This window comes from Pithys albifrons, chromosome 4, assembly GCF_047495875.1.
Source record: "Pithys albifrons albifrons isolate INPA30051 chromosome 4, PitAlb_v1, whole genome shotgun sequence".
NCBI classification, from domain to species: Eukaryota; Metazoa; Chordata; class Aves; order Passeriformes; family Thamnophilidae; genus Pithys; species Pithys albifrons.
Window position 1 is genome coordinate 1887574 of NC_092461.1, and position 12526 is coordinate 1900099.

The window sequence follows — 12526 nt, forward strand, 5'->3', positions numbered from 1 at the left end:
AAGTCCTTACACTTTGTATTGTGATCATACAATGGCATTATTTGTCTTAATGTCATGCACAAACCAAACCTGGTGGTGTCTAATGAGCTTTTCAACTTCTGCAAAGGCAAAATCACTGCTGCCTGTTAGCCCTGGGTAGGAATTTCTTATAGGCTTTCCAAGGGGGAAAAAATAATGGTAAAGAGCCCTCTGGACTTGCAGCACGTCTCCTTCAAAAGGTGCTGAGAAAAGAGCTAAATGAACATACTGAAAACCAGCTCTGACCAGTTATTCAGGGGCTCTTCAAGAGCAAAGTAAATATTGAACACTTGAAGACATTGGTCATATTTACTGTTTACCACGACTTAAAAATGGAATAGTCAATATATGAGACTACCTGTCAAAGGAACTAAAGTAAAAAAAATTTTAAAAAAAAGGAAAACAAAATAGAGAGAGTGCAAATTAAGAGCTATTGTGATAACTGGATAAGTATCTGGCAGCAGTGGACTGAAGGAAAACACACTGCTGTGTAAAAGGTGAATAATCATAGAATCATGGAATCATAGAATGGATTGGGTTGGAAAAGACCTCCCAGATCATCAAGTCCAACCCTTGATCCAACTCCAGTCCCTTTACCAGATCATGGCACTCAGTGCCACGGCCAATCTGTGTTTAAAAATATCTAGGGATGGTGAATCCACCCCCTCTCTGGGCAGCCCATTCCAATGCCTGAGCACTCTCTCTGCAAAGAATTTTTTTCTGCTCTCCAACTCCAATTTCCCCTGGCAGAGCTTGAGCCCATCGTGCCCCCTTGTCCTATTGCTGAGTGCCTGGGAGAAGAGACCAATGTCTGAAAAGAAGTGCAAGTAGGGCCAGCTCTCACAGGGTTGAACACGTTCTCTCTTCAGACTACACCAAACAGGTTCCTGAGGATCTTTATTACCAGAAATCAGGTAGACATTGTTGGAGGAGGAAGTTATTGGTATTCCCAACTACTCCTTTGAGATCCAGAGCACCAAAGAGTGCACCAAACTCCAGCTTGTTTGTTTGTTTTGTTAGCCAGACTGCTCATGCCTTGCTCTCTAAGCCTCATTCACTCCTCTGCCTTCCTTTTATTTTGCTCTATGTTGCCATGTGCAGTATTAAGTTGTTAAACAATTACATTTGTGAATGTTAGAGAAAGGTCTCCTTTAGAAATCATTCAGCAGGAACCAGCAGAGGGGAGGCACACAAGGACCAAAGATTCTCTCCATCCCCTGGGAAACTGTGACTCTTCAGAAGTGCATGCCAGGCTTGAATTTCCCTTTTGTTGCAACTACACACACCACTCTCAGTTTTAAAGATCCATTTCAGTAGAACTCCTGCCTCTGCATTCTTTGAAACTATTGTGAAGAAATATGAACATGGGAAGATCTATTTTTATATCAATATTCCAGAAGCACATAAAAGGGGCTCTAGCTTTGCCCTCATGGTTTATACTGTCAGTGGAAAGCTTTAACTAAGTTACAGTAACATTATTCTGTTGAATTTGCTTTGTTGTATAGCAAACATATGTGAGCTATAAATCTCAAGAAACAAAAAAAATATCTATTTTTACTTTTATATCATCAGTGGGCTTAGATATTCTTTCAACATTTTGCCTGTTCAATGCTAAGGCCAATGGATTAGCTATGCAGCTCCCAGATAAATTACAGACTTTCTATCCACAGCAGGCCCTCAATAATTCCATTTTCTGTGCAAATGAAAATGGGCCTTTGGAGCAACAGAAAGCTCTCAGTCATGGAGGCATTCCCAGGAAGTTTTGTTGGGATACACCCATCTGTCAGAGCATTCCTGCAGTTCTCCAAGTACCCCTGGGAACAGCAGGAACCACTACAAGTCAGGCAGTGAGTCCAGCATCATTAGAGGGATGGTGGACAGACAAAGCAATGCAGAGAGTGGTTGCACACGCTGTGTTTTTCTGAAAACCTAAAAATTCAATCTCTTTCAAAGGCTTCTTGGTGCTACTTTTTAGGAAACACATCAGCATGACAGGCTGACCAGAAATTTCTCCTTTCAAAAATGTCCTGAGAGAATTATTTTCATTGCACAGCTCCTGCTTTTGGAAGCCTATTTGCACAGCTAACTCAAAAAGAGAAATGAGCCACTGAGTGTGTTGCTGAGCTTTGTGCTTTGTCTTGAAGCCTTTAAGAAGCCATCTAAAAATATCAGTGCTGCCTCCTCAGACTGAGGTCATCAGCCCTAAGTGCCACCTCCAGAGGGACCTTGGCATGACAGAACACTGTGCAATTCCTCAAAAAATGGATTTGTGGCAAGTTTTTTGGTTTCCTCTTGGCTGTGAGAGATCAGAGCGATGTCAGCAAGAGATTTAACAAGGTTTTGGCCTCTGTGTTCTGAGAGAGATCTCAACAGCAGTCAAAGTTTTTGTGTTTGTGTTTCTGGACTGTGTCATGGAGCCCAAAGCAAAATTTGCTGCGTGAAGGAAACATGAAACGCAAAAAAAGGATGAAGTTTTGGCAAAGCCAGTGTGGGTAGTTGGGGGCAAGCCTACAGGATCCAGCCTGTCTTTGTGAGTCTTTGGACAGGCTGTGCCATGGAAATTAAAGAGAAAGCAGGAGCAGAAAAATGGGGACAGAGTCTTGGATACACTGAGTGTGCCTGTATGCTTTGCTTTGGAATAAAGGTTATTTTTTACCACCACCCACATAAAATTTCCCACTTCCAGCTGAACTACTCAGCTGAAAACTGGGAGTTATCAGATTTAGATAATGGATAGAGAGGAATATATCTACATACCTATCAGAGGAAAGTATTTAGGTGTGATTACAGCAGCCAACACCCACTTTTGGAGATTATGAATAAGCTGCATTTCTCTGCAGAGCTATTAGCACTAATTACTGTTGCTAATATGGTTTATTAGGTATCTGTGGGTTTCCTAAACTCCACCAGAGGCACAGACCTCTCCAGCACTTCCATCCCTACTGGGATACAAAGTTTGGGAATTGGGTTTAGCCCAATTTCTGTGGCAGGACTCAAGGCTGAACACGATGCCTGCTCTGTGCTTTGTTCCCTTCCTTTGCTTTCATCTCCTCTTCACAATCCAGGAAGAAATCACCTTTTCCTCAAGAAAAAGCCATGCATATGAAGAACAATATTAATATCACAGACTTATCACAGACTATTCTGAGTTGGAAGGGACCCACAAGGATCATCGAGTCCAATATAGCTTGTTCTAAATTAAAAAGGCATTAAGACAAATAATATTACAAATAAAAGAGGATTTCCCACATTTGTTCAGATTCCCAGTTGAACTTTTTTCATCAGAGAGTTCTGAATGTGCTTTTAATTTTTGATCTGTTGTTGATGGTCAAGCTTCACATAATTATTTCTTTATTTTCAAAATGTCGAAACTATACATTTAATTATCCTTGCAAAATGTTTTTACCACAAATATTGTCAATGGGCCTTGTCTGCAAGTTTGTGTTTCAGAATTTGTGTAATACAGAACAAAAATATTCACCTTCAAAGAGTCCTGCATCAAAGTGAATGATAACTAATGGCAGCAGTTTATAATTTATCCTCAGACAAGTTAGAATACTAGAATTACTTGATTCTTATAAACATAAGCCTTTATCTTCTAATAATGTGAAATACATTAATCTTTCTTGACTTTATTTAGAATAATTTAGCCTTCTCCTGAAATATTGCAATTCTTGGTGACTTTTTGAGTATTGCCCTGATATCTAGAATTGCAAAAGCTAAAAATACTAAAATACACTATTTCAATAATGAATTTTATATATATATGTATATATATATGTATATATATGTGTATATATGTGTGTATATATATGTATATATATGTGTGTGTATATGTGTGTGTATATATATGTATATATATGTGTGTGTGTATATGTGTGTGTATATATATGTATATATATATGTGTCTGTAAATATATATATATATACACACATATAAATTCAGACTAGTAAAAACTGAGTAGAGTTAAGAAATGAGCTCAAGCTTTCCAGAATCACAATATATTGTTTTCTGCTTTCTATTCAAACAGAGCCTTGTCAAAGAGAACAAACCATGACACAGAAGCCTGAAATAATTTTTAAATGTATTATGTTCCTTTCAGTCTGTTCAGCTTAGGGCCAGCACAGGCTCTCCTTAAATCCTGGACTGCACTCATGGGATAAACTGCTGATTATATCAAAGGAACCTTCTCCTTGCCAAATTATTTGATACCTGGCTGGCATTTTCCCCAGGCAAGTGTGTTTTGCAAGCTCTCTGAAGTGTGTTGCAGCCTCTGCTATTTTGGTTCTGTGATAGAAGCAGCAGCTGAGGCAGCTCCAGGCCTGTCATTTTCTAATCTAAGTCACCACATGCATCGTGCTTCATCAGTGATGAAAAATAGAAATACAGCAGCCTGGTGTTTCAGAGGCTGAGCTGTGTCTTGGCCAGGTAGTGCCCAGACAAAATTTTCATGATGTTTGATGTCCACAACTCTAAGTCACCTCAGCAAACTGAGCTCCACACACTGTCTGTGTGTTCATCCTCAAAGAAAACTCAAATTACTTTGATTCTGGTCGTTGTTAGGTATCAAACCAGCAGTGTCCAGGGAAAGAGAACCAAGCTGTCTTCCATGGAATCACTTCAAGGCACCTCAGCAAGACAGGCAAAACTAAATGTGACTTCCCTAAGTACTTTTGTCCTCATTCCTGTGCCAGCATTATTTGGAAACAGCAGCAGAGCAGGGTTTAGGCAGGGCAGGGGTGATGGGAGCGGGGTTATGGCAGGAGGGGAAGTTATTGGACTGCAGTGGAGAAAGGGTGAGGACCTGACAGAGGTCTGGAGGGATTCCCAGATGTCCCTAGGGAGGGGGTACCAGCAAAGAGTTACAGGGTTCTGAGTAGGGGAGAAGGTTTAGGAGCAGTCAGGGATGATTTGTGCCTGTAGCAGGTTTTTTTCTCTCCTTTCACCTTAACCTCCCCTTCTCCTCCTCCCAATCTGACCTCAGTGCAGCAGATCCCTCAGCCTGTATCTTCTTCCCCATCTTCTTCCCTGGCAGGAAAAGCATCCTAGTTCCACTCCCATCACTCTTAGATACCATTGTCCATGCATTCCTTTTCTCCCATTTCCCTCAAGAGCTTCTGGCATGTAAGAACAATAATGTGAGCTTGATGGGACTTGGAGAGAACTATAAAATGAAGCACAATGTTCTCTCCTTGCTCTCTTTGCAGGCTGTTCTGCTCAGTTAACTCTTCAGTCACCATCAGGCACAATTTTTCCTGACCAATTTAATTTTTCCTTGTAAATTCATAATCACCTTTTGCATAATGGATATTTTGAGTCACCAAGTCTCAGGAATGTGAACGAAAAGCCAAATGAAAATACATCTCCCTGATCTGGAAATGGTTCAAATAGATCTCCTGCTCTTGTGCCCACTACACCATTATATTCCTTTACTTCCAAAAATTCTACTTGGAGGCAGAATGGTTTGTGCAGAACAACAACACCAAGGGCTAAAAATAAGTTGCCTATACCTGTGATTGGAAACAGGACATCAGAGCCAGGAAAATCCAAGAAAATAGGGAATATTTGACAGCCAAGGAAAGTCTCTCCAGTAATATTACTCTGCAGCTGCCAACGTTATTTAACAGGAAATTCTCCACTGGTTTCTAGAACATTGGCCTACAAATCAACTGTCTCTCAGCCTATATTTCAAGTCTCATTTGCTGCTTTGATGATTGACCTGCCATAGGGGGAAAAATTGCCCTTCATTTTTCTGAACAAGCAGCCTGCTAATTGTTCTCCACAAAATCTTCTTGAAACAAGTGTGTACATTTGAGTGTATGCAAAAACTTCCCTTTTGAAAGCACAGTTGTATTAATTTTGGTTCATAATTTCAGGCTTTCCTCTGACAATATGAAATTATGCTGTCTAGAGTGATGTAAATTGGGAACTATAATAATTAATTCCATTTTTAATGTCTCTCCCTTTCTCTAATAGCAATTATCTTCTGCAACCCCACAGTGTCATTGAAAAACATCAGAACAAATTCTGCACAAGAACTACTTTGCAAGGAAAAATCAAAAGGATGCACCAAAAAAATATATCTGATTACTGTGTAAGCCAAGACAATGAGATCACTGTTGCCCTACAGCTTATAAAGAGGTCCTGGTTTATGTTTTCTCCCATCATCAGAGAGCAGGTTTTACAGCTCCCTGCAAATGGCATCAGGTCATCATCATGGCCAGGCTTCGTGAACGAAGATTTGAGAAGGGCACTACCCAGGCTTGCTGCAATCGTGCTGGTGGCTAAAAAGGCCGATACGGGATAGGCAGGTCCGGTCACAGAAGGCACAGCGGAACGTCTCTTTCGGTGATATTGGCAAGGAACGGTTCTTTCTGCGATGTCTTTTCTCCTCCAGACTGACTCTACGTGCATTCTCAAAGGAAGCAGCAGCGTCATGAATGGTGTGTCTCCATGAATCCCGATGGAGGCCAGAGTGGACCATTGGTGGCAGTCAATATGGCCAAGGCTGAGGTGTTGTTTCAGGGAGTCCTTGTATCTTTTCTTCGGGGCTCCTCTCTTGTGGCAGCCGGTGGCGAGTTCATCATAGAGCACAATCTTTGGGAGGTGGTGGGTGATCCTCCATCCTGGAGACGTGCCCTGCCCAGCACAGCTGCGTTCTCATCAGCATGGCCTCCATACTGCTGACCCTGCCTGTTCAGGAACAGACACATTGGTCACGTAATCAGACCAGTGGATGTTTAGGATTGAACGGAGGCAGCGCTGATGGAAGCGTTCGAGAAGCCGCAGGTGGTGGCGGTAGATGACCCAGGATTCAGACCCATATGAAAGAGTAGACAGTACAATGGCTCTGTAGACACTGATCTTTGTACTTTTCTTCAGGTGTTTATTGGACCAGACTCTTTTATGGAGTTTTCCGAAGGCTCTGTATGCCTTTGCTGGCCTGTTGTCTGTCTCTTTGTCAATCTTACCATCTGAGGAAATGATACTTCCCAGATAGGTGAACTGCTGGACTGACTTAAGCTCTGAATTGCCTATGGTGATGTGAGGATGATGGAAGACTTCTTGAGGTGCAGGTTGATAGAGAACTTCCGTCTTCCTCAGGCTGACTTCCAGCCCAAAAAGCTCAGCAGCCTCTGCAAAGCAGGATGTGAAGTGCTGCAGAGCTGCTTCTGTGTGAGCAACAAGGGCGGCATCGTCAGCAAAAAGCAGCTCTGGACAAGGTGATTCAGGGTCTTGGTGTGGGCCTTCAGTCGCCTTAGGTTGAAGAGGCTTCCATCGGTATGATATCGGATGTAGATGCCGTTTTCTTCATCGAGGTCTGCTGTGGCTCTTTGGAGCATCGTGCTGAAGAAGATTGTGAATAGATTTGGTGCAAGAACGCAACCTTGTTTCACACCATTGGTTATTGGAAAGGGCTCAGAGAGTGCATCGCCATATCTGACTCGTCCACGCTGATCACTGCAATAAACACACTGAGTCCGAATTTCAGCCAGTGCAAGATGATGGCAAAGCCTTTTCAGGCTGCACTAGAAATTCAGACCATTCAAGAATCATGTTGACACCCATGAAATGGATAATGCTTCACCCTTTTTTGGAAAGCAAGTGTAAAGGGATTGAAAAACCCTTCCCAAAAAGCACAGCTCCATTTCACATTAACCTCTGCCTGCAGTGACCAGGGACAGGGCAGTGCAATGTAGATTTGGGCTTCATAATGAAAGGGGACTGTAAATGAACTACCATGGAAGGAAACAGGTTCAAAGGGGAACAGACAAGCAGAAAGAAACATAAACCATGTGCCTTAGATCAGTCATCTGAAAACTGCTTGGAATGGGAACATGAAAAAAATCTTGACTTCTAATCAGAACAGTGTATAAAAATTTAAACCAGTTAGATGGAATTAGAATCATAGAATCATAGAATCGATTGGGTTGGAAAAGACCTCCAAGATCATCGAGTCCAACCCTTGGTCCAACTCCAGTCCCTTTACCAGATCATGGCACTCAGTGCCACGGCCAAGCTCAGTTGAAAAACCTCCAGGGATGGGGAATCCACCCCCTCTCTGGGCAGCCCATTCCAATGCCTGAGCACTCTCTCTGCAAAGAAGTTTTTTCTGATCTCCACCTTCAATTTCCCCTGGCAGAGCTTGAGCCCATCGTGCCCCCTTGTCCTATTGCTGAGTGCCTGGGAGAAGAGACCAACCCCCACCTGGCCAGAACTTCCCTTCAGGCAGTTCCAGACAGTGCTGAGGTCACCTCTGAGCCTCCTCTTCAGAGACTCCATATAAAGGCCACACTTCCCAAAAACTCACATTGCTGCATTCCAGGCTGTACTTCTCTTCTTTCAAAGGCATTGATTTGTTTTATTCTTTAAAAAGAAAGTCTTGACTATTTAATTCAAGACAGCAAAATGCCTCAGTCGCATCCTGTTTTAAACACGACACTGGTTTGGTTTTGCGTTAGTCTAAAGAGCCCTCTGGTGTTCACCAACCGCAGCCACACCAGAGTATTTCAAATTAAAAAAGAACTTCCTTGCAAAACTGCCTATTAGCTCTACCAAACACCTCCAGCTAAGGGAAAGCACGTGAATTTTAGGCACTGGGTGATACATCTGGATGAAGAAAATCATTTAAATTCCATCAGTCTTAATCTTCATATGTCTATTTACAGGTTTCTTACTTCAGGAACTCGAAAAGATATTTTTGTGTTGCAGTTACTGTAAGGACAAAAAGTGTAAATTAATTTAAATGTGGAGTGAAAATGTCAATTCACTTACATCAGTTATAGATAATTTGTACAAAAGCTTTAGAACTCTTTATAATGTCCCAGCATTAGCACAAGCTGGTTATCTGAAAGTAAAGGAAATTTATATTTCTCATGAAATTAATAAAATTATCCAGGGATAATAAGAAAAAGGAAAACACATCAAATCCTGTAGTGAATTTAGGTCTATGAAATTACTCTACTGAGGTCATTAACCACAAGGTCAAAGCACATACAACTTTATGAAGAACAGCAAAGAAGAAAACCTTGTTTTCCCAAAGGAAATTTACTGCTACTTTACTATTATGATATTTTTCCATGTAAATTAGAGTTCAATTCTCAGTGTCCTGTTATGATTTCCCTCTTCCTGTAACCTCCATTAGAAAATGAAAAGCAGCATGAAAGAAAGCAGAGTGACACTAGAAGAAATTAATTATGATGCTCTGACACAGGGGATTGGCTTGTTTTATTATATTAATGATATTACAGATTAATTTTGAAGAACCCTACTGGTCCTAATTCACAGAAACTGTAGATGCTACAAGAATATTTTGTTAAAACAAGCAATGATTTCCAAGGTCAGGAAAGAGCTGAGCATGCCATTATTTGACAGGAACATTTTCAAATACTTCCAGGACTCAAAAACATGTTTGACAGCTGCTGGCAGGTCAGTTGTCACAAACACAAGGTTTCATTTTCACCCTGATGTAGCCAAAGCCATCAAACTAGTCTATTCCCTGAAAAAGACACAATATTACATACCAAATTTATTCAGCATTTTTAAAGAAAAAGGTCAAGGTAAGGAAAAATATATGCACTACAGATCCCTATTGAGAGGTGACTCCACAGAGGGCAGCTCTAGGAAGCAAACGTATTTTCTTCAGCTGGAAACTGAAAACCAAAGCATGAACATGCATCTCCTGCAAATGCTTTAAAAAGAACTGTAATTCTTGAGTTTACAAGGATTACAAGTGGTTCTGTCTTCATCTTTTAAAAGTATATTGACCTTTCTGTTCCATGTTTGATTAATAACCTGTTTTCCTTTTCCACTCCTCAAGAACGATTCCAGAGATGAAAATATTTTCCTTCTGCCCTCAAAACCTTTATGGATTTCATAAGATTTTACACTGATCTCTTCAAATGCTCCTACACATTACATGCCAAAAGATGAGGAGATTTAAATACTTGTCCAAGATTCTTTCAACCCATTTCAAGTGAAATAAAGGTGAGACCTTAAAAACTTTATGACTCATGAGAAGTGAAGTGTGAACTGAACTCCTGGTTGAAACTGAAGCTACTTCAAATTCTGGGGAACCCAGAGCAGAGCAGGAGATGCTGCACAATGGCAAAAAACCTCCTGGAGGTTTTTCAACTGAGCTTGGCCGTGGCACTGAGTGCCATGATCTGGTAAAGGGACTGGAGTTGGACCAGGGGTTGGACTTGATGATCTTGGAGGTCTTTTCCAACCCAATTGATTCTATGATTCTATGAGATGCTGCTGTCACCACCCTGCCTGGCAAACCTGGTAATCAACAGCCCTCTTTAATTAGAGAGGCTTTAAAGACAGTGTCCATCAGTCCTTGGCAGACCCCACGCAGGAAACCGGTTGGATTATACAGAAGTAAGAATGGTGTGACATTAAAATTCAGCACTTCAGAGGAGATAATGATAATAAACCACCAGCAAACTTGTAGTGAAAATCTTGGCCCCTCCAGAGGCAGATGGAGTGCCCACCTCTGAGCAGTGGCTGCTCTAAGCAGCATCCACAGCTCCTCAGAGGTCAGACAAGTGCATTTCTAATTCCTTACATGTTCCTTATGGTAATATCTGACATGATAAGCAATATTTGGCACATAAATCTCTAGTCTTTAAATCACATTATGGAGCCTGGTGTTAATCAGTTGGCAGGCACTCAGCAATAGGACAAGGGGGCACGATGGGCTCAAGCTCTGCCAGGGGAAATTGAAGTTGGAGAGCAGAAAAAAATTCTTTGCAGAGAGAGTGCTCAGGCATTGGAATGGGCTGCCCAGAGAGGGGGTGGATTCCCCATCCCTGGAGGTTTTTCAGCTGAGCTTGGCTGTGGCACTGAGTGCCATGATCTGGTAAAGGGACTGGAGTTGGACCAAGGGTTGGACTTGATGATCTCAGAGGTCTTTTCCAACCCAATCCATTCTATGATTCTAATCACAGGCTTGTAGCTCTGCTTGTCCTTCCTCCAAAAATACACTTGAAGCTTTATGGTCTTGCCTTCAAAGCACACATTGACCAACACTGATATAATAAAAAAGAAAAGAATGTACTAGAACACAGCAACTCAGGTCAAAGTTGCATATCCATGTGCCTTCTGAGAACAGGGAATCAGGACACAAGCCACATAGTGGGAGTAGGAGGTAAGGAGTGTGTGCTGAAGGGCACACTGCACAGTCCATGACTTTTTAAAGTCTGCCTTTTACAGCTTTTGTAAATTAACACACTTAGCAGGCTGCTGGGAATCTGAATCATCTATAATATAAATTCAATGTATTCAAATGTTGAAAACAAGCGAGTTCCAATTTTTAGGAGGCATTTTTAATAGCAAAATGAAATAAATGACAATCCTAATATGTCCACTTCTACTGTGTAAAAATCTAATGTTTTATTCGATAAATAAAATGTAGAGCTATTATTCCTATTCATTTACATTTGGTTTCAAGGCCACAATTAGCTAATCTCTGTGGATACTGCAAAATCCTATGATTAAAATTGACTTCATTGGCACACACGAAAACCAGAAGCATTTCATAACAGAGCTAAAAAAGAACGGAGGTATTCTAAATAATTCAAACACAGAGGGTTTTTTATGATTGATGCCAAAGGGGTTTTTGTTCTGATTTTCACATTTTGTAGATTTTAAGAACACAGTAGTTGTAGATTTTTAGAGGATTAATATTTCTAACAGTTTAAGTCTAATGCCTTTCTATCACTACCCCTGTCCCAGAACAGGGAGCTTAAATTAATCTTGTTTAGACTCCTTTCCAAGGTAGAGCTGAAGGATATCAGAAGGCCCACAGAATGAAACATAAACACAGGTCAGAGTGACCCAAAAGCCAGAACTGGATGAACTCCAAGAGACCTTTGTGTGCCTGAAGAAGAAGAGCTGATGAAGACAGAGGGTCTTGACGACCCCAGACCCAATTCCAGGGGTTGGTCCAGGGGTGGGACTGGGGCTGGACTGAGAAATGTGTAAAGCAATGATTGGAGGGATCTTATTATAAAAGCCATGGAAACAAGAACTGGGACACATGGATGTCATCCTGTATTCCTGTGGGCTGTAGGCCTGGGATATTAAAGGACCTTTACTTTTTATCTTACCCTACACTAACGTGGCTCAGAGTCCTGTTTTTGGGTCATTCACGGCATCATGATAATGGCAAAGTGCTTCTAATTCTTATAAAATTCTTCCTATATTAAAAAAAATAAAGAAAGAAGAAGAAGAAGAAGAAGAAATGTACCACTGAACTGAAACTACTCATAGTGCAATTTGTTATTTTAAATATTAGATGTATTGTAACATTATGTCTCCAGCATCTTCCAATCTGCTGCAACTGTGGACTTCCTTCCCCTAAAAGAAGAGTGCCTGCTTGTCTCCTCCTCCTCACCTCTCACTTCATCAGCTTTTCCTCTCCCAGACCTAAGAACTCAGAGAAAATTGTCAGTCTTCTGCCAGCCTCCAAAAGAGAAAGAACAGTTTCCATCAGAGCAGTTC

General features: G+C 41.3%; 1 protein-coding gene across 2 annotated transcripts in view; it reads right to left on the reverse strand.

Moving 5' to 3' along the window:
• Nucleotides 1–12526, reverse strand: part of RNF144B (ring finger protein 144B) — an 87582-nt gene that overhangs the window by 64591 nt on the left and 10465 nt on the right. Inside the window, exon 1 of one of the 2 annotated variants that reach the window (XM_071553182.1) lies at nucleotides 8331–8349. The exons of the other annotated variant lie outside the window; for it this stretch is intronic. The gene's annotated coding sequence lies outside the window, so the exon portion shown is untranslated. Of the gene's footprint in view, nucleotides 1–8330; nucleotides 8350–12526 lie in introns of those variants that run through there. 2 annotated transcript variants of the gene reach the window in all.